This window comes from Camelus dromedarius, chromosome 1, assembly GCF_036321535.1.
Source record: "Camelus dromedarius isolate mCamDro1 chromosome 1, mCamDro1.pat, whole genome shotgun sequence".
In the NCBI taxonomy this organism is placed as follows: Eukaryota; Metazoa; Chordata; class Mammalia; order Artiodactyla; family Camelidae; genus Camelus; species Camelus dromedarius.
The window spans coordinates 61895194-61919122 of record NC_087436.1 but is presented as its reverse complement, the minus strand read 5'-3'; the positions used below and the strand labels follow the sequence as shown (position 1 = coordinate 61919122).

Genomic DNA, 23929 nt, shown 5'->3' with positions numbered 1-23929 from the left:
ACACACACACAGAAAACTTTGTAATAATTCAACATCAAGTTAGCAACGGGTCTAAAATATCATACATGACTATTATAATTTGTAAAACTTATGAGTGATCTTGTTAAACCAAGTCACTTTTGGAATTATTTAGAATGTTTAGAAATTAAAAAAAACGAAAAACAAAAACTCAGCATTTTATGCAACCACAGATGGTATGAGAAGAGACGGCTTTTATTCTTTAAAAAAGTGACAATCTACCTATTAAAAAACCCTAAAGTAGTCACTTGACCACTTTTTCTGGAAATGTTGGGACATCCTTCATTAGATGGAAGGCACGTTGTCTGACCCCAAAAGTCAAAGCAAATGAGAACCAAAACCTTAGTACCTCACTAAAGTGATGCTATGAGCAGCGGCTAATTAGGAATATAGACGTCCTGACAAACCGGGCAGTAATGACAACAAGCATGCAAACTTCTGGAAAATGCTGGAGTTTCTTGCACAGAGAGTTACCGTCTCTAACTACAATAGAATTTATTTTTGTATGTCATGTATATTGATCCATCTTAAAGTCCCAACTATAAATAAAAGAAAAACAAGGTTTAAAAATCCTGCACCCTTGGATACACTGCAGTTCAGTATCTGTCACCTACTTCTATATGGGTCTTGAGTGTTTTTTGGTCTCCTGTGTACATGTGAATCATCAAGAAGATTCACAAGTCACAACTCCATATTCCTGGCACCTCTAACTTCGTCTTAGAGGAGGAAGTGAAACATCAAAAGGCTCAATTTGATTAGCAATGAATGAATCTGCCATACCTTCTGTTCTCTTCATGAAGTGAGAAAGTTTTCCAGCATCAGTGAGACATGGAGTACACTGCAGGAAAAGACAAAGATTATATTATGGGGAAATAAGGCAGTATTTCCAGCATGTATAATTAAAGGCAGATGAATTTAACATTTCATAGAATAAAACATGAGAATACAGCTGCTGAGAAACAGGAATGGTATCTCATAAATATAGGGTTTATCTGAAATACCCCAAATCCATTCAAATATATACTCTAATTTCTTATATCAGCAGAACATATTATGAGCAGGATCTTGCATCATCTTCAATGTAAGATTCAAGAAATATTCACTGAAAGTCTACTATATGCTAGGTACTGTATTAAGCACTGAATTTTAAAATTATTATTATTGAAGTATAGTTGATTTACAATGTTGTGTTAATTTCAGGTGTACAGCAAAGTGATTCAATTGTACATATACATATTCTTTTTCAGATTCTTTTCTATTATAGGTTATTATAAGATGTGAATATAGTTCCCTGTGCTATACAGTAGGTCCTTGTTGTTTATCCATTTTATATATAGTAGTGTGTATATGTTAATCTCAAACTCCTAATTTATCCTTCCACTTTCCCCTTTGGTAACCATAGATTGTTTTCTATGTCTGTGAGTCTATTTCTAGTTTGCAAATAAGTTCATTTGTATCATTTTTTTTAGCACTCTGTGTTAATGGATATATTGAATACAGTTCTAATCTTCATAAAGCTAAGAACCTACAGGAGAGAGGTCAGAAAATTTAATATTATATACTGTAATATGCTCAAGTACAAGGTATTCAAGGTGCTGTAGGAGCAATGAGATTGAAACATTCACCTTGGTGTACCGATGATCACATCCCAGAGCCTAGAAGGAGCAGCAGGAATTTCCCAGGAAAAGAAAATCAAGGAAAGCATTTCAGGCAGAAAGGATATTGTTTTAAGTATGCTTGAGGGTGTTTAACACTGTGTCCTACATGGGTAAATACAAATAGTTCAGTGTGGACAGACTGACAGACATGATTTACAAAGATTGGGAGAGGACATAAGAAAATAGAAGTCAGATGTGTAGAGCTTTGCACTTCATGGTAAGGGATCTGGCTTTTTCTTAGATGTGTTATTTGAAGAATTTTAAGCAAAGGAGTCATAATGTAAATCAGATTTATGTTTTACACTGGCTACGACACTAGCTGTAATGTGGAGAATGTATAGAAGGAGATTTAAGTAGGAAACACCTGGGCTTGATCAAGTGACACTATGCATTCACCCACCCTTCTTTACCAACACATCTTTAATCCTTACCATTTGCCAGGCACTTTGCATATCCTACCTCATTAAATTCCCATAAGAGTTGTATGAGTTAATTACCTTAACCCACTCCTAGTAAGGAAACTGAAGTGTAGAAAGTTAAATGAGATGTTAAGAAAAACGTACAAGAGTAAAACAATTTTAACTTCTATTGTATTTTTTTTACTCTCCCACAAGAATCAAATAGAAAATATTCATGGTTATTAGCTTTTATGTAAGCTGTTGTCTATAATTAATCCATTAGTGTAAGACCATGCTTATAAGGAAGAGCTTCTTGATTTTACTTGGTCCAAAGGAGATTTTTTTCTCTTTAAGCATATCTTACTTCAAATGATTTCAGACAAATTAATCTAGTGTTTGCATTTAAGCTATATACACATATGTAATTCACATACATACAAATATATGTGTATTATATATATGTGCATATTATTTATACTAACATTACCTCCATTGCCATCAGTAGCTACCAGGCTAACCTTGTAATGTCTCACACCAGATAAAAATAACAAGGGTGAGAAAGACTTCAACAGGGGCATTCAACACTAGCTATTTTAATATGAGCCTAATAACCTTTTCCACCCTTCAGCATGATTATTGTTCAATGTGAATAATATTTTTTAAAACTTCAGGTCATTAGAAACTAATTTTTATTTAAACTATATGAGTCACATTCTCATTCCTACATTATAAAGCTGTTTCTGTCTTATTAAAATATCTGAATCAAAATGTTCTCTTTATTCCTACCATTTTTAAACAAAATTCTAATACTGCCTTAAAAGCTGATTTCATAAAAAAAATTAACATGAAATTGCTAAGTAGTGCCCGAATTAACACAAATCAGAGTTCATTACATGGCATTAGCAGCTAATTTATTGAAATCATTAAGTCTGTGGTTAGAGAAAGCCATATGCCAACTCCAGAAATAACAAGCATTCAGAATCAGGGTCATTGCTTTTATATTTGCATATGTGATATATTAACTGATCTCATGTGCATATTAAAATTAAAACTGCATTTTTCTTCAACATTCTATAAAAAGTTTGGTTAGCATTATATTATTAAGGCAAATGTTTATTTCTAGATAATTTCTTCTGCACATGTAAATTGATTTATACAAATCATTATTAGTTGCATATTTCCTTACTTTCCTCACATATCAAGCATGTGTTTTTTTATTTGGAAATGTATTATTTTATACTTTTCTGCTTCTATCTGTATCTTCTATGTAGAGACAACTGCAATAACTCAACAGTTAATTCTGAGATACTTAATTTACCTCAAGGTAGAAGGAAATAAATTATTAATAGTGGGATTAAAAATATCTTTTCCACTAAACTGACCTAAAATGAACAAATTAAAGAATGTATTTCTAAAGTTTTCCACAAGCATTTTTAATAAAGTTGATTGCTGCTAATATTAAAAAGAAAGTTATAGCAGCATTATAATATAGGTTATTTGCTTATTGATTTCATTAATAATTTTACACAATTTATTCAGTAGTATGTATGGCACCTACAATAAATATCTCACAAAATCTTGAAATCACAAATTACATACTGGACTTACTTTGACACTGTATTTGTACAAAAAAGAAAAAAAGGAATTAAGGTAAACTGAAATGTCACCTTGTACTATACAGATTGCCAGAGTCCAATATATAATTCTCTGTCTCTTGTCTCTGGTCTCTGTTTCTCAGACACACACAAATACACACACACACACAACTGTTGTGATATTCCACAGGAATATGGATAGTAAACTTACATTAAATGAGTTTCACTATCTGTATTTTGTGATACTGAATTAAACTGATGAGCTATGCAGTTGTTAAAATGTGAGGCTTTCTGATCTTATACATTTCAATGACAGGAAAGGGACAGGTACACCATGATATGATACATCACTCTCTGAATCAAATTTCAGGGTAGCCTGTAGAAAACCAGTGTATAATTCCCCATTCCTAAAATAAACTAAAATTTTCTAACTTGAAAATTACACTAGTAAGGCTATTGCAGAATGTGTTATATTGTGTGTCTCTGTGTGTATCTGTCTGTTCTGGAGCTACTTCATATACAAATACATGAGAAATTAGGGGAAAACTAATTAAAAAGTTAAAAAGTAAAGATATCCATTAACATGAAGAAATATTTCCCCTAATCATAGGAAATAAAACCTTGAAATAAACCTATAGATTGGAGGCGGCAGTGGGGGGAATCTTCAGAAATTCAAGTTATTTTAGTAAAAAGCTGAAGAGATTGGGTACATTTTTTATTGAGCTTGAACTTACAGATGAAAATTAATTATCAGACATCATCTTACAGAGAATAAATTCTCTTAAAACTACACAGACAGACAAACAATAGTAGATTGATAGATTTTTTTTTAATGAAAAGGCAATCTTCTTAATTGTAGAAAGGCAGCCACATATATTGGAAAGCACACACAACTGTGTGTCAGGAAACCTGAATTCAAAGATTTATTATCTAGAGTATCAGCTTAGCATACAAATATGCAGTTGAAATGAACAGTTTCTAAGTTTCTCTTCAGTTCTCCTCAGTTTACTTGTGAATAAAGTCCACTGTACCCACAAAGAGAAGGGAAAATTAATGACTGGAGTCTTAGGGGATCATATGAGATTCATAAACTTCAATTTGGATAAGCTACACAGTAGCCATTCTTTTCTCTCACCTACCTTTTTGTTTTTTTCCTCCAATTTAGCCATTTGTTAATCTAGAAGGAGAAAGTGCTGTTCACTGATTGGACCACGTTACTAATAAGTAATCTTGTTCTTGGATGTGGCCTCTTTCTTCTGCTTATTCTTGTGTGTTAAGATGAGAAACAAGTCAGGGCCCCATTCAAGTTTTTCTCTTCTTTTTATTAAAGACCACTCAAGTGCTTCGCAGATCTCACCATGTGGAATTTTGATGAAAATTCGATAATAAGATTGGAACTGCATAAAATTCAGTTCTTTATTAGTCTTTAGGTAATGCCATGTACTGCAGTCTGTCTTTGACCATTAAACCCTTGTGATGGTCAACAGTGACCCTGCCAAAAAAAAAGTGTTAAACTATTTCCTACTTACTACACTTCCTGATAAGTCAACATCCTCCAGATCCTTGTGGGTGGAAGACAATCAAGAAAAGATTCAAGAACATTTTGCTCCATAGTTATTTGCAATAGCTTTCTTAAAACAAAACAAAAACAACATAAAAAACCCCACACCTCCTTTTAATTCATTACACAGCTGTGTAATTCTTGTTTTGTCTGATGAGCAGAATGTCTCCATCTTCTTTTGTTGGTAGCCAACCCAGTCACCACTCCATGACCACAGATCTTGGCATGGAAACCAATGTGGTGCATTCAGTGCCCAGAGCCATATTTATTTGTTCATGGTTGGCACACATGGCAATGTAGGTCAGAGTTCTTCCCAAGAAGCAGGAGCTCTCCTCCAGGGTCACTAAAGAAGATAGATTTAACTCTGGGAATTTTGGGTCACTAAATAAGACAGATATTCACTTTCTACACCAGAAAAGATTCTATCCAAGCAGAGAGATGAACATATGAGAGTCACTCTTAGAGAGTAAATGTCTTGGAAACACTGGGTGACTTAGAATCCCCAGAAGCACCCTGGGGCCTGTACCTCATCTTTTGATTCAGTAAACTATATCAATATTCCTTTAGTACATTCTCTTTTTGCTTAAATTAATTCAACTTGTGTTTTTAGCACTTGCATCCAAAAAAGTCCTATTATATCTGCTAAAAATTTTGATTTTCCCCATAATTTAAAGTTTTAAAAAATATTTATTAGCCATTTCAATTCTTAATGTACCTCTTCATAACCTGTAGCCCTTTCTGACAGTTAAAATATTTAACATTTTTTTCATAATTTAATAAATTATAAGAGTGATATAAATGGTATATTTATTTTTAGCTATATGTATTGAAATTACAGTTTCTCAATCTATCAATCATTTTTAACTTGTTTTTGAAAATAAAATATTATTTAAAGCTTTTTGTTTTTTAAATCTATAAAAGTGTTTTTTCCTTGAATTCTTTCTTGCTCATTTAGTTTATCTTTGGAAATTTATGTAAATACTGTAGAAAGAAGAACTTAACTCTTTATTTTATATAAAAATGTATACATAACTGGGAATATTTCTTTGGTATTGACTTTAAATAAGTGAATCGCTCTTCTTTATGAAATAACATTTAGAAATTCTCACAAGACTTCTGGTTCCAGTTATTAGAGTTAGAAATTTTATTAAATTCTCCTGTATCTCAAAAATCCATGAAGTGTTCAGTGAAGAAATGTGAAAGTGAATAAATCCGCAGAGCTTCTGAGAATGGCAGGAGAGAAACATCAGCAGTCAAAAGATTAGAATGAATTTCAGGAAGACAGAAGACTGATGGGAGCATCTTGATGGATATATTAGAATAAAAAGAGCTACTGCTCAGTATCTTCAACAGAAAAAACTGCAGTGGAGCTAGGAGCAATTTTGCACAATGCAGCTCCCTGGAGATAGAAGCTAAAGAAGAGAGGATGTGGGAGGAAGGGCAGAAATCACAATGATTGATGGGGAATCAATCTGAAAGACGTGCATGTTCAGGCCACCTCCATTCCTGTGCATCAGGAAGTGGTGTTTGCCTCGATGTCAGATATAGATTGAGTGATATGTTGAGGAAGATCCATGGCTCCCAGACTGAGGGTTTGTTCACATTAGTCAGACCAGCCTTGTTTTGGTATTTGAATGTGTCTGGATTCTTACCTTGTGTGCCAGCTTCATACTCGTGCCCTGGAAATATCACAGTAAAATCTTCAAATATCACACGTATATACACATGCTGCAAACATAACTCTCATTCAAGCAATAGGCCTGTAACATCTGAGGAAACCCCTGCCAGCCATCTAACTAATCTACCTGCCCCTTTATTTTATGTTCATCAATCATCACTTAAGGATCAGTTGATATTTCAGAAATTCAATAGTTCAAAAGAGAAGGGTAAAGATGAACAAATGAGACAATTAATACTGAAGAAGAAGCAATAAAATTCAGGTTAGAGAACAGAGTGTAAACAAACAAATTCCTTCTAATTAATATGTTCAGAGAGTTTAGATAAGATGTTATTTCAATGAAATATAAACAGATTGTTATGAATTTGGGTAACAGTTATATAAAATTTAAAATATGGCTACTAAAAATTGAATCCAATAAAATATGTGAAAAGGAAGGTAAGAAATTATTTCAGAACACAGAACTAAAAAGACAAAATAGATTAAAAAATAGTAGAGAAAATACTGACATTCCATATTTCCAAACTCCTTCATAGGAAGAATGATGAAACATTTAAATACCAGGGAAAAAATGAAAGAAAAGTATAGGAAGAAATTATCACACACACAAAAAATAACAGAAAGGAAATTTTCAGAGCTAGAGATACAGACATATGCCTTCAGATTAAGTTTTCAGAGAGAAAAAGCAAGTCCTCTACAAGGAAATGAGAATCATAATGAACTTCAGATTTCTCCCAGCCTCACTGGAAGCTAAATGACGATATATTTCAACTACAGAGACTGAGCGAAATAAGATGCAGAAAGTTTACTTCCAATGTGTCCATTCTGAAATACACACACACACTCTGCAGGGGAAAAAAGTCACTCAAGGAAGTGTCAGGAGCTTCAGAAAGGAGCAGACAAGAAATACCCAGTGGCAACTGTTCAGCATGCCTAAGGAGGAGTCACTATTACAGCATTCAAGAAACCGTTAGAGATTGACCTGATTTGATGAAGGCATATAGTTCTTGAGGCTAAAAAAAAAAAAAAAAAAAAAAAACAAAAAAACCAAAGAAACAAACAAACAAAAACCCCAGAAAGGTAGGTAGAAAATCCAAGAGAAAATCCAGAGCTCTGAGTAAGAAAGACGGTGTAAAGCAAACTAAAATGTGAAACAATTTTGAATGATGAACTAAGTTTAAAAAAGATTTTTTTCCCTTCTGTATAGCACAGGGAACTATATTCAATTTCTTGTAATAACCTTTAATGAAAAAGAATATGAAAACCAATATATGTATATACATGCATGACTGGGACATTATGCTGTACACCAGAAATTGACACATTGTAACTGACTGTACTTCAATTAAAAAAAAGAGAGAGAATGTTTTAGTACCTGGGGGTTTTCCCTGTCTAGTTGTATAAGTTCAGTGACCTGGAGCCACCACTTCTCTAATGCTCTACCTGTTTTCCAAATAAATAATGTTGACATAATCTTAATGTGGCCACCACTATGTCTTGTCCTTAAATTTTCAGAGTGGAGCTGTAGTAAAATCGTGGATGTCTCTAATTTTACAGGTCTATACTCATGGAAGTCTGTAGAATGCAAGTGATGTAAATTGTTGACAATGTAAAGTGATGCTGGCAAAAATGCAAAGTAGAGAAGGAAAGGAAGGAGGGACAAAGTCAAGAGATTCTGAGACTGATGGATCGAGAAATAGAGATTTAAGTACATTATTTAAAATTATATAATCAATAAAACCAATATTTATTATAAAACATGGAATGGGGGAAGAGGAAGGAGTTTAACGGAATTAGTCTTCAATAAATGGCGTCAGATAACACTTATAGTTGATCAATAAAGAAATAGTGGCATAAGCCTACAATCAGTCTAATGTAGACAACCAACATGTGTACTAAAATCAGAAGCAGTTCAAGACTGTGGACACTAGAAAAGGGAGACTAGGCCTGTGTCCTGGAGACAGATATTCAATTGCACATCCTTGAGAAAGTATTTGAATGTATTTCCTTTTCATGTCCTAATTTTACAATAATAGGAATGAAAATGAATCATTTTAAAAAAAAGAGTCTGTTTTCAAATGTTTTAAATAAAAGATGAAATAATTTATTTTTGCCATATGATTCTTTTTTCAATAGCGGTTACATGGAAAAACTATTATAGGGGCCTACGTTTAAATTAATTGAAAATCTACTTATTAGAAATCTCAATTAATAAAGTATTTTGACTTTAAATTGTATCTTTTGCATATAGAGAAATAAAATATAGATGGCTTAATAAATAAGCCATTTAAGGCAATGTTAAAAATTACAATGGCAAATTCAATTTATACCATGACATCATTATACATTTAATGTGGGTCATTAGGTTTTCTTTATCAGCAACAGTGTTAAATGTGAAAATCAATTTTAAGTGACAATCATGAAATACATAAAAGCTTTTCATCAAAAAAGAGAAGTGTCTTGGATAGTGTAGAATAATTTTCAATAAGGATATTAAAAAATTATTTTCTATTTAACTATAAGATTTTATTTCCTATTCATTCTATCTTATCAACTATTATCTATGTGTTTGTGTCATAATCAGACTTGTTCTGATTAGGTCTATCAGCCTGAATGTTTTATCAGGTAGCTTGAGGATTATCAAAGTCTGGTGCCAAGATAAAAAAAGAGAGGGAGTTTAGTGTGAAGTCAGGGAACATAATTCCTCTAGCTCTGGTCTTCTTTTTCAAGACTGTTTTGGCTACTAGGGGTGTTTTGTGTTTCCATGCAAATTCTAAAATTATTTGTTTTAGTTCTGTGAAAAAGTTCTTGGTGGTTTGATAGGGATTGCATTTGATCTGTAGATTGCCTTAGTTATTATGGACATTTTAACAATATTAATTCTTCCAATCCAAGAACACATATCTTTCCATCTATTTGTGTATCTTTGATTTCTTCCATCAGTGTCTTATAGTTTTCAGAGTACAGGTCTTTTGCCTCCTTAGGTAGGTTTACTCCTAGGTATTTTTTTCTTCTTGATGTGGCGGTGAATGGAATTGATTGTTCCTTTAATTTCTGTTTCTGAACTTCTGTTTCTTTAAAAAATGACAGAAGAACTAAATAGACATTTTTCTGAAGAGGAAATGCAGATGGCTAACAGACAAGTGAAGATTCTCAGCCTCACTAATCATCATGGAAATGCAGAGCAAAACTACAATGAGGTATCACAGCACACCTGTCGGACTGGCTATCATCAAAAAGAACACAAATAACAAACATTGGCAAGGATCAAGAGGAAATGAAACCCTGTACTTTGTTGGTGGGAATGTAAATTGGTGGAACCACTGTGGAAAGCAGTGTGGAGGTTTCTAAATAAATAAAAAATTGAACTACTCTATGATCCAGCAATTCCACTCCTGGGTATATATCTAAAAAAACAAAAAACAAACAAAAAACCCCACACCAATTAAAAAAGATACATGTACCCCAATGTTCAGCAGCATCATTTACAACTGCCAAGATATGGAAGTAACCTAAGTGTCCATCAACAGATGAATGGATATGGTGTATATATATATTCCATTATTTATATATTATAAATAGTATATATTTATAATGGAATACTACTCAGACATAAAAATATAAGATTTTGCCACTTGCAGCAATATAGATGAACTTGGAGAGCATTATGCTAAGTTAAATAAGCCAGACAGAGAAAGATAAATATGGTATGATATCACTTCTATGTGTGGAATCTAACAAATTAGTTCATATAACAAAAGAGATGCAGACTCACAGATATAGAGAACAAACTAGTGGTTACCAGAGGGGGAAAGGAGCAATTTAGGGATGAGGGAGTAAGAAGTACAAACTATTGGGTATAAGATAGACTCAAGGATGTATTGTACAACACGGGGAGTATAGCCAGTTTTCTGTAATAATTGTAAATGGAAAGTAACCTTTAAATTCATATAAAATAATTTTTTTTAAGAGAGGGAGGAATTGGAATGAAGAAGCACATGTCTATTTCAGTAACTGAATTCCAGAAGAGTCTGAGCTCAGGAACCATGAGTGAAACCTGAGATTTTTAGAAGGGCTTCCAAAACTGGTTGACTTCATGTTGTCATTGCTGCTGTTGCTGCTGAGTGTAACACACACATCAAAGATCATTTTCAGAACACTCCCCAAGCATTAGAATGGCTCCCTCCAAATTAAGAAGTTTCAATAGGAACCTTAGAGATGAATCTGAGTCTCATTTGACTGTGAGTAAAATCTGTGGCACATTGATTAAGAACATGCGCTCAGTTTGACCCCTGACCCTATTGCTACTAGCTGTGAATTCACCTCTTTGTGCCTCCACTTCTTCATCTATAAAACAGAGATAAGCATACAGGTAAAACCTCTTTTATGGTGATATCATGAGAAATTAACAGATGACACACAAAAAGTCCTTGAAATGGTGTCTGACTCAGTTGATGTTCACTATAATTATTATCTGCTCAGAAACTCACACCAGAGGATTCACAAAGTATTACTGGATTTTACAGCATTCTCTGCTCAGTTCAAAGATGGACCTGTGTGATTATCCTATTCTCTACTCTCTCCACATGGTTGGACATAGAGGAAGGATATATGGGTACTATCTCATGGTTGTCATAAATACCATTTTTATTTCCCACCATTTTAATTAATTAATTAATTAATTTTCTATCTGGATATTTCAAGTGATTTTCATGAAATTCTTCTTTTATTATCTTTGTCTTGAAAGTCATTAAAAGAAGGATAGTAAAAAATGTAGAGCTGGTATACAGGACTTGGAGATGTGCTGAGGCTCAGAATTTAAGGTTCACAGTACCAGGCTAGGAATCAGAGTCCATGCTAGCCCTCCCAACAGCACTTTCTCCACCAGCTAGGATGATTTTCCTGGCCTGCCTACAACCTTCGTCTCTTAACTTCCTCTGATATTTTCATACCAGTTATCTTTAATGCAGTATCAGTGGAGAGAATTGAGAAGCACAGGTTTTCCAAGTTGCTTGTTTTAGTTTATTTCAGCTTTAGAGTTTCTCTTCCTCTACATGTCCATCAGTCCTCATGCACACATACCCCCACACATACATTCATTTCCAAACCATACATGAACATACAAATACATACACATACATACTCATAGCCAGAATCTAAGCCAATCTAATAAATTTGAATGAGTTTCCTATTGCTGCTGTAAAAAATTATCACAAACTTAGTGTCTTAAGCTACCAGAAAACTATTCTCTCACTGTTCTGGAGACCAGAAGTCCAAAATCAGTTTCAATGAGCTGAAATCAATATATTACTAGAGCTGCACTCACTCAGGAGACTTCAGGAGAGAATCCATTTCTTGCCTCTTCCAGCTTCCAGCTTTCAGCTTTTGCTGGCATCCTTGGTATATGGACACCTCAGTCCAATCTCTGCCTCCATGGCCATATTGCCATCTCCTCTTCTGTCTGAAGCCTCCCTCTGCTTCCATCTTATAAGAACACTTGTGTTTACACTTAAGATCTACCTGGGTAATCCAGGGTAATTTCCCCTTTTCATGATCCTAAACTTAACCAGACCTGAAAATTGTTTTTTTATATAAGGTAACATTTAGAGCTTTCAGAGATTAAGACATGGATATCTAATGGAACCATTATTCTACCTACCCCATTTTCCCCCTTTTGGACCCTCTTTGTATTAATAGCATTACTTTCTTCCCAGTCACATAAACTGGAAACTTTACTATAATTTCTGTATCTTCTTTCTCCTGTAACACGCAACATTTCTAAATATAACAAGCCCTCCTCCCTATTAATGGCTCTAAATTGTACATCATTCTCTCCATGTGCACCACCACTACTGTGGAGATCTGAATTAGTCTCATCTGTATTATTTTAAAAACCTAATGAATCTTCCTGCCTCCAAGTCCTCTATCTTTTGTCTATCTTCCACATGTCTATAAAATATTTGAAAAAAATATAATCATGTGTTTGCCCAACTTATAAATCTGTCATGGATTTTTCACTGTTGGCAGGATGTATCTAAACTATAGTAATAATACCACCCTCCACTTCTTACCTCTGTTCACTCCTTGACCTAGAGGCTAGCAACTAGTTTCCATGAATTATGTGTCAAACGTGTGCCTTGTACTATTGAATATGTCACTTCTGTCATCCAGAAAGCCTTTCTCCTTTGGGCACTGGAACTTTCTTCTTAGCCTTTAGCATACACATAGTATATCTCCAATATTTCTTCTGTGATTATTTTTCTGAATCACTTAGGTAATGTATTCCTCAAACATTCATTAGCTCTTGATTTCTAACTCTTAAAAGCACTGACGTTACTACTACTATCACAGAATTGTAACTACTTGTTCATAATCTTTCTACATTTTTAGATTGTGATATTTTATTAAACTTTGTCTTCCTATTGCCTAGCAGAATGTCACTGCAGAATGGGAACTCAAAAATATTATGTGACTCAAAAAGGACATGCTGGGGTACTCAGTGGCTGTACATCATAGCATATATGCCCAAATATCCAACTCAGCACACTTAGAACTTCAGCGCAGATAAAATAAACATAGTTGTCATTAACAAAAAGGCAAGGTTATATCATGTTATGTAACATAACATGTGATGTAACATAAAGACTATGTAGGTGAAATAACAAGTTACACTGAAATACAAGTGGCTTTTAAAAGAGAAGCTTATGCCTTGTTATTGCAAAGTCTGATGAGGTTCAATAACTTTCCAGGGCACTTTTATACTAAATGATATCTTGGGAGAACTAGTTGGTTTTCTTACTGTGATTTCCTCATCACAATCCGCAGCTTTCAGAATGCTGCAAAAGAAAAAGGGAAAGAGGGTTGCAGAAGGATTTTACACAGCCTCAGTCCTAATGTGGCACCCATTCCTTCTACTTAGGTCTGTTGAGCACAATGAATCATAAAGCCCACCTAACTACAAGATTGGGAATAATGGTCTTGCATGCGTCCAGACAGGAGAGGTCAACCAGATAAGGCCAGTGTCTACTATCCACATTCTTTAATTAACCTCTGAGGAATTTTAAATCAACATTCAGACTTTACCCTATTTGAACCTCCCTCTCTTCCTTTTCCTCTTCAAAATAATTAGCCCACTATAGACAGGGATAATAAGTCAGTAATAGGTAGGTCCATTACCAGATTAAATGGTGGAAAACAGTTATTAATGGTGGAAAGCTCTTAATATCATTATTTTTTTTACCCTAGCAAACCATTTTGTAATTTGAAAGTATACTCAATTATGCATGTTTTAAATGAATGCTTACTCAAGCAAACCGTCTGTCCTATTAAAAGGGATTTTTGTTTCTTTCTTTCTTGAAAATTATTTTTCTCAACGGTAACTTTCATTGTATTTTCTACATAGAAACATAGATTGTTTTGTTTTGTTTTTTGTTTGATGCTAAATAACTTAATAAGTTATCAAAAGTCTCTAGAAGAATGCATTCAGAACCTTTCCTTGGGACGATGACTAACAAAATTTTAATGATAAATTTAATAAGATATGGAATTTATGTAGTCCATGAATGCAATTCAGAGCAGCTTCATATAAGTAATACAGAACCTTATTTACTGGAACTCATGCTAAAAGAAGTTGACATATTTTTCACAGTCTTTAAGAAATCTTCAAGAAAGAAGCCATTTGCTTTAAAATATTCAAGAATATAGGTCACAGAAAATATTTTCTCCATCCTATCTTTTTACTGTGAATAATAAACTGTATACTTGAACAAGGATATAATTCTCATTGTATTACATAACTATGCTAGAAATGAACAATATATATGATATTTGGATATATACTATATCAACAAGAAAATTTCCTCTTGAATGTGTTACAAAAGTAGGAAGTTGAACTTGGTCTCAATAAATAAGCTACAGACTTCTATAGTGGCAAACAAAAACGAACAAGAAAATATAAATGAGCAACAAACTTCTATCATGGCAAACAAAAAAACAAACAAGAAAATAAAAACAGACATAAAACAGCAACTAAGCAAAATCCATGGCCATAAAACATTATTTATTGTAAATGGAGTTTTTACTGTTTATCCCACTAAAAATTTTATTTCATTCATTCACATATTTATTATAAAATATTTATTAAATGTTTAATCTATTGAATTCCTCAAAATGTGTGATATAAAAGTGAAAGAAAAGTTCTTGCTCTCAGGACACTTGCAGACTCCCTGAGATACTATGCGAGATACTGTGGCTTGAGTGTGTGTATCTGTCTTCTGGGACTTACGATAAAGATGCATAGGAACATCTGAATATATGTAGAACTTGGAGAAAATTTTAAAACAGGATGCTTGAGATGAATATACCAAATAAGTTTTAAAATTAAATCACATCTGAGAGACAAGAGGCATTAAATTTCACATTAAAGTGTAAATGTTCTAGTCACAGATGGTCGGATATGAGGAGAAGACCTGAGAGAAAATTGCCAAAATAGAGTCAGTGAGCATAAAGGGCAGAGGTAGAGGAAATAATACGAGGGAAAGTTACAGAGAGAAGTCGCATGTGCTGAAGAGTATTCCCGGTTTTATTGTATCTCCTTAAGCCACACCTAATGCAAATAATCGATAAAAGATAGGTTACAATATTGTATTATAAATATAATATTGACAAATACTATCACAAAACAGGCAGTAAGTTAGCAGAAACACCAAAAAGGATACCTAATTCATGAACTGGTGAAAATAAAAGTTGAGCAACAAATCAGAATTTTCAAACTTGGTCTACAGTTCTGTAGTTATAGAGAAAAGACAGTAAATACTAGTGTCTCCTCATTTTTTCACTAATATCAAACAGATCCTAGAGAATATTTGTTGACAGTTACTTATCTGTGCTTTTTTTCCCTATCTTCCATTTTTTCTATTCCTCTCCTATTCTATTCCTTTTCCTTCATTAATCATGTATTAACTGAATTTTTATTGACTGCCTACTAGGTATCAGACACTATTTTGGGCACAGTGCCCAGAATCGACAAGATTTTTCCATGTGTGATCTGTGAATTTCATTCTAGGGAGGAGATAGACAATAAGTAAATATACAAACAATCTACTAAGGTAGGAAGTAGAATGAATGAAAGCAAAGCAGAAAAAAAGGACAGTCAGTGTAAGAATGGCAGTGGATCTGCTCTTTTATCGGAAAACACAGTGAAAGCCTCCCTGGTTAGGAGACATGTGCACAGATAACTAAGGGAAGTGATGGAGCTCTTTAGTGAGGTCCCTGGAGGAAGAAGAAGTAGAAGAGCATTTTATATTTTCTATGTTTACTAACCAAACCACAAAGAGGGCAGAGTGCCTGGAGGTAAAGGAACAGGGGAACTAGAGATGGAGACTGAGAGAGTCCCTTTCACACAAGAACTACAGGGAGAGTTCTTTTGGGCTACACACTCCATTGAAAACCTAGTTTAAGTCTGAATGAGCTAGGGATCCATAGCAGAATTTTGAGCAGAATATTGATATGAATGAATAATTTTTTAATCATTCAGTTGTTTATGTGCAGAGTAGATGTCAGGGGCAAGAGTGGAGGTACGGAGGGGACATGTCAGGAGGAAACCACAGCAGTTCAGCTGAAAGAGAATGGTGGTTTAGATCAACGGTAGCAGAGGAAGTATGGATTCTGGATATTTTTTAATACAGAACTAGGAATTTCTACCACATTGGCCATGGCATTTTTCCTCTCCAGTATTTTTGCTATAAGCTTCCTTGCCATTAAACATCTTTCCTGTATAAGTAATTTTGGATTAGGCAATTTTGCCATGAAAGATAAAATAACTGCTTGACAGTTTTTCTTTTGACAGTTTGGTTTCAACTGGTTGAAATGTATTAGCATTTATGGAGCAAACAGATGATCTACCCCAAGAGCTGGTTTCTTATTTTGAAACACAAATGTTTTGTATTTCACAATAAAGTGTTTTTAATTTTGTTATTCATTTCTTATTATTCATTATGTCCTTTTTTAATGCCCTTTTATTTTTTGTTATTTTATCTTTTACAGCAAAATTGCCATATGGGCAATTACTTAAGTGGCAAAAATGCTTGCGGCAAAGATATCTATAGCAAAGATTCTTACAGGGGAAGTATCTAAAACTGGAGTTTTTTAATATCCCACTAAGATCTTCCCTACTCCCACACAACCTCAAATTCCCCCACTGAAACTCTTATGTTCTCAGTACATCTAATTTAAATTAGCAAGAAAGAGAAAACTATTGGATCACTGATAGTTGCCTTTTAACTCGTTCAGGGGCTCTTGTGGTAAAAAAGAAAACAAAATGAATATTAATTTGACTGATTTGAAATTCACAGGCTCTTGTGAAGTGCATTAAAATGAAGAATAGCGTGATAATGTTGGGAGCATATTAAAATGGAAGGGAGTAAAAGAGTCATTTGTATGAAAAAGTCAATTAAAAGAACAAGTTTATAGGTCAGTTATATATGCCCCTATAATGCTATGTCATCACTAAATTTACAAGGCCTAACAAGATATATTAAAGAAGAGGTTAAATAAATGAGTAGGCTTTAAAGGTTGGTGGCCTGTCTTCTAATTCTGACTCTGCAATTGCCTAGCTTTGTGACTTTAGCAAAATGACCAACCTCTTCATGTCTCATTTTTCTCATCTAGAGAACTGTCGTGATGATGGTAATACCACTTACCTCATTGAGCTGTTGTGAGCAGTCAATGACTTTACAAATTACACTTATAATAGTGCTCAGCAAATAATAAGTATTCATTGCATATGAATAAGTAATCATTAAATAAATTAAAAATATATGTATGTATATACACACACACACATATATGCTTAAGCTTCATTCCAACTTTAGATAGTATTTCCCATATACAAAATATCTTTACTAACATGGTGATTTATATTAACAATCTGTAATGTATTTTTTGGATGCTAACAAACAACTTAAAGGAAGTTTAATCTCTAAAAATCCAAGAAGAAATTTAATAGTGCTACTATGATAATATTTGATGGAAGAAAAATCATTCAAAATTCTTATCAGAAATAAAGCAATATATATAGACCAAAAACGTAAATACTGTATTTGTTCTTTTCCAGCACTGGGTTAAATTCTACTAATATAAATTTGAATCAGGAGCATAACACTAACACAAACAGTGTGGTACTAAGATTTGAAATAGACTTTTGTACTATTTGAAGACAACAACTTCATCTCCTCTTGGGGGAAAAAAAAAGCCAGAATTCCCCAGAGCACGACCATGACTATGAAATCAGAGTGAAATGTACTGAAGGCCGTTTTCTTGATCGTTTGAACGTCATTTTAAACATGTCTGTATAAAAACATTCTGAATTGCTTTGCAGTAGAGAATCAGTATTTTGGTGATTTGCAGTTTAATTCTGATAAACAACTTTCACAGTAAGGAGTACTGGTTTCTCTGTCATAATTAGCTCTAAATATAGAAGTGCTCTAATTTAATGGTCTAGATTAAAGGGATTTTTTTAAAATCCTTGGAAGCAGACTCTGCCTTCTATTTATTCAGAGACCACCCCCATATTTCCACAATGTTCATGATCGAAGAGTTGTGCCAATTATTTGCACCTGTATATCATTTGCACCTGCATCGCTGGTAACTTCAGGAAAGGTGGCTTCAGCGGGAACCAGTAATAATAATTCTGGTGATTTAGGTACAGAGAATAACACTACTGCTGGAATATCTTCATTGTCTTTTGAAAATTTTGTTGACATTTTTACCCCTGAAAAGTGTTCACTGTGGTTGCAGAAGTGTACCAGGCCGATTGTTTTATAGTATAAGAGATTTATTCTATTTCAAAGGTGTTCATCAAATCATTGTCTTTGGCAACCGAAAATATGTCATGCAGGATTGCACTCTGTTATCAAATGACATTAGTCAAAGATCTGAGGTTACTCTGAGGTGAGGAAATAAATTGAAATTGGGAGTGTTGAGCATGGCACACAGAATGATGCTCTACTCTGGACTAGTAATAAATCTACTGGGGACACTGTTAGTCTTTCACAATAGTAAAGAGTTTTGTTGGCTTTAAAACACGAGTCAGAGAAGTTCAGATTTTAACGTATTTGGTAATTTGGGGGAAAGAAAAAAGGAGATAAAGAAATGGAAACATAGATATTCCCTTCAAATTCTATATTTTTAAGAATATTTCATATTATGAGAACTATGCACTATATATTTCATAAATGACAAATTTAAGAGAAGATCTAAAGTTATTACAGTTATTATGGCAGATCCAAATAACAATTATATTTACAGTGGTTATAATACTTTTTCACCCATTACATTTAAAATATACACATATGGTAGGAAATTGTAACTAAGAATGATATGGGTTTTTTGGGTTTTATTATATCAATATTTTCTATTAACTAGTCAATGAATTAAAAACCACACAAAAATTAAAGTTGCTTAGCAAATGGAAAGATATACCATATTTTTGAATTGGAAGAACTAATGCTGTTAAAAAGAACTTACTGTCCAATCAATCTACAGATGCAATGCAACCCTTACCAAAATACCAATGGCATTTTTCACAGAACTAGAACAAATAATTTTAAAATTTGTGTGGAAACACAAAAGAGCCCAAATAGCCAAAAGGTCTTGAGAAAGAAGAACAGAGCTGGAGGAGTCATGCTCCCTGTCTTCAGACTGTAGTTCAAAGACACAGTAATCAAAACAGTATGATACTGGCTTAAAAAAAAAATCAATGGAACAGAATAGACAATAACCCCAGAAATAATCCCATGTATTTGTGGTCAATTAAATTACAACAAAGGAGACAAGAATACACAATGGAGAAAAGACAGTGTTCTCAATAAGTGGTGCTGGGAAAACTGGACAGCTACATGTAAACAAAATTAGAACAGTCTTTAACACTATATACAAAAATAAAGTCAAATGGGTTAAAGACCTAAATGTAAGACTGGAAACCATAAAACTCCTAGAGGAAATCACAGGTATACTACTTTCTGACTTAAACTGTAGCCATTTGTTTTTTGGATCTATCTCCTAAAGCAAAGGAAATAAAAGCAAAAATAAACAAATAGGGCCTAGTTAAACTTTTTTGCACAGCAATGGAAACCACTGACAAAACAAAAAGATGACCCACTGAATACGAGAACATATTTGTTAATGATATGATCCATAAGTGGTTAATATTCAAAATATTTAAGTAGCTCATACAACTCAAAATAAAAAAAATAAACAATTCAATTTTAAAAAAGGGCAAAAGACCTGCATAGACTTTTTTCCCAAAGAGGAAATGCAGATGACTAACAGACAGATGAAAAGGTACTCAAAATCACTAATAATCCTGGAAATGCAAATCAAAACCACAATGAGGTTATCACCTCATACCTCTCAGAATGGCTATCATCAAAAAGAACATAAATAACAAATGTGGGCAAGGATGTGGAGAAAAGAGAACTCTTTTACACTGTTGGTGGAAATGTAAATTGGTGCAGACACTGTGGAAAATAATATGGAGGTTTCTCAAAAAACTAAAAATAGAACTACCATATGACACAACAATTCCACTCCTGGGTATAGATCTGAAAAAAACAAAAACCCTAACCTGAAAAGATGCACCCCAATGTTCATAGCACAAACACACACACACACACTCACACACAGATTAATTTCAAATTGTAAAAACATCTAGGAGTTGGAACTTGAATCTACATGCAATGGAAGTCATTGAGTGATACTAAGCAACTGAGTATCCCGTATTAAGTTTTTAAAAAATCACTCAGGTTTTTTATGTTTATATTAAATTCTCTGATTACTCTAGCCTATTTTTATCCACTATATTTAATATTAACGCTGCTCTTACTTTGTATTTTCTATCTTCCTTTTTCTATCTCTACTTCTATCACAGTATCTGTATTTCAATAATTTGCCTATGTCTAGGACAACGGATTTATGGAGGCATTTAATAATCTTTAGATATCAGGCATATCACATTTTCTAGGGATGACTTTACCGACAGTATCCCCAGAGTGGTCTGACCAATAAGAAAGAACCAGTTGAAACGAATTGGTAATGTGAAAAAGCCTGAAAATGAGCCTGGGACTTTGGATTTCAAAATAATGAAAAGGCTGGGAGATAGAGCACAGTGAGAAAGAGGTTTTACATGCTAAGTAAGCACACTTCAAACTTAAAAGAAAATAACAGTAATAAGCATGACTGATTATATAACCTTTTTTATCCTACAAAGAGCTTACGCATTAACTCATTTTACCCTGGCAACCACTTTATGAGATATTTTATCTCTATTTTAAAATCAAGGAAGGAAAGCAAAAAGGGGGCTAAGTGACTGCCTTGGATCACAAACTTGTAAATGACAGAGCAAGGTCTTGAACCTAGGTCACCCGGTAACAGCTCCAGGACTATTTCCATCACTCCCCATAGTGTTCCACAGCCAAGCCCTGGAAAATTAAATGTCTCAGATGGATGGGAGTTCTTAAGGAGCAATCTCAATGAGGGGTTGAAGGGAACTTTATCAGAATCACTTGTGAGTTTTTTTTTTTTTTTTTTAACCATACACACACACAATCAACAAGATGCTATATACACAGACTCTGCTATACCTAATTTGGGGTATTGTCATAGTGAGCTATTGATATTGATGGGAATGATCATCAAGGGGTATAAGGATGTTTAACAGAAACAGCTGAGAATCAATGATCCAATAATTCCATTCTGAAAAATAATCTTGAGTAATTTTTACCTGAAAGTAAGAAAAACTATAATAAAAATTAACAAAAGTGCCAAGGTGATCACTCAGTAAATCAGTATGGAATAAGCTTGTACAGAAGATGAACAAAAGTTATATCAAAGCATAAAAAGAACATTTGTTTATCTGAGATTTTGTGAATCTGAGAGAAGAATGTCAGGAAGTTTTAGATTCAGAATACGTTGAGACACAAAGTGAAAAAGCAACAAAAGACATGTTTATCAGTCAAAGAAATGAAACTTCATTTTTATTATAAAATAAAACATATTCATAGCAAAGAAATATATAAAAGAAATTTAAAATTACCAAGAACCTCATAACCTAGAGATAAGCACTACTAAATTTATAGATTATTTTCTTATCACATATGTACACTTTGTTTTAACTATTTTTATTGTTTTCCAGAAAGGGTAAATATATTTATATAGTCACCATATATATTAAAACTTTTGTTAAAAATAATAATTTACCCTGTTGATTTTCTCTGCAAAGACATGCTAGTAAGTGCTTTATATGCATTACCTTATTTAATTCTTTTTTAAAATTAAAGTATAATTGACATTTAACATATAACCTGTGTAAGTTTAAGAGGTACAATATGTTGATTTGATGTGTTTATGTATTACAGTATGATTTAACATTAGCTAACACCTCTATCAAGTCACATAATTATCATTTAATTCTTTAAAGTGACTTTTTAGTGCCCCTTTCCTATTTTAGAATAACAGTGCTTATTAAAACTATTTGAACTCTTTTTAGTTTAACAATATAACCCTTTCTCTGGCATACCCAAAGAAGATTTAATGCTAATTTTAAAGAAAAGTAAATAGAAGAGTTTTGCACACGGTTAGTATTTAGGGAGGAGTGAAAAGCAGCAGATAAGAAAGAAGGTTTATTCTGTGAATCTTCAGGAAAATTACTGAATTTTGTTTATGTAAAAATATTTTACAAGCTATAACTTAATATAAAATTATCAAGCAACTGTTACTACTATTATAATTTTTAGTGACTAAGATATTAATGTCAGATTTCAGTTTATTAAAAGAAAAAATTTCAGGGAGTCCGGATGAACCCATTCCTGTCACTAGAAGTGCCCAGAGACGTCTCAAAATGTAATAAGCACTTATGTGTGTGTTTACATATATGTGTATGAGGTGGGGGTGGTGCTTACACCCATCCTGTTGGTTTGTCTAGTCATCCAATTAACTTTTACACTTTCTTTGAAGTCTACTATACATAAGATCTTGTGATAGATACTAGGTGGAAAACATTGATAATAAATATCACTTTGTAGTCTAGTAGGGGTGATAAAATATACAAACACAAAATGTAATATTAAGTATGAACACAATTTAGGATGGGGTAATGTTTCTTTTAGATAGCACAATCAAGTAAGTTTCCATGAATGAATTACAATTAGAACTATTGCTGGACAGAAAAGTTTAAGACATGTTGGTAGAAAAGGTAGTAGTAGTATAGATGGAAAGATGGTGAAAAAATTGTATAATTTACAACAAGCAAAAATAAATACAGTAAGCTACGTTTCAGAAGCAGCCACGGGAAGAGAACAGGAGATAGAACCTTAATGTAAGTTTGGTAAAGAATAGCATGTTTCAACTTAGGAAGTTTGAGGAGTGAATATTATACCACAAGAGGCTGATACATTGTATTATTTGAGATGCTTACTCTTAAAAGAATAAAAAGGAGAGAATATTGGGAAAAGAATTTGAATCAGGAAAGCCCAAGAAAGCTTATGCAAGGAAGAGATAATTCGTGTTTGGTATCTCTGGAAATAGAGCCAATGAGATGTGAGAGTGATTGCATGCATAGAATTTAGAACTGAATGAGTGGTATGTAGAATAAGAAATGATGATGCTGAGAATCTAAGCATGTTGGTGCTATTAACAAAAACATAAAATTAAAAAGAAGCGCAACTTGAGTGGGGGATATATTTAGTTTGATTTGGTACTTGTATAACCCAGATGTCAGCTGAAGTAGCCTGTCCTTAGCTATTTCAATCAAAATGGCAAGAATATCTAACTATATGCATCAAGAGTTTTGGAAAAGAAGTAGTGAGGGATGTGGGCAACTTTACCAATTGTGCTTAGTTCTGTGTTTCAACTTCTGTTGAAATAATTCACTTTACAGAAAACATTTCCATCTTATGCATGCTGATTATTCCTTACCATGTGGATATAATCATAAAATTTAATCCCCTGCATATTAAAATGTCTAA

At 33.3% G+C, this 23929-nt stretch overlaps 1 long non-coding RNA gene across 1 annotated transcript in view; it reads right to left on the bottom strand.

Moving 5' to 3' along the window:
- Window positions 1-439: 439 nt before the first annotated feature.
- The window catches only part of LOC135322119 (uncharacterized), a 620983-nt gene continuing 597493 nt past the window's right edge, over window positions 440-23929 (bottom strand). Inside the window, exon 4 of the long non-coding RNA XR_010382437.1 lies at window positions 440-856. This is a non-coding gene — a long non-coding RNA (uncharacterized LOC135322119). The remainder of the gene's footprint in view (window positions 857-23929) is intronic.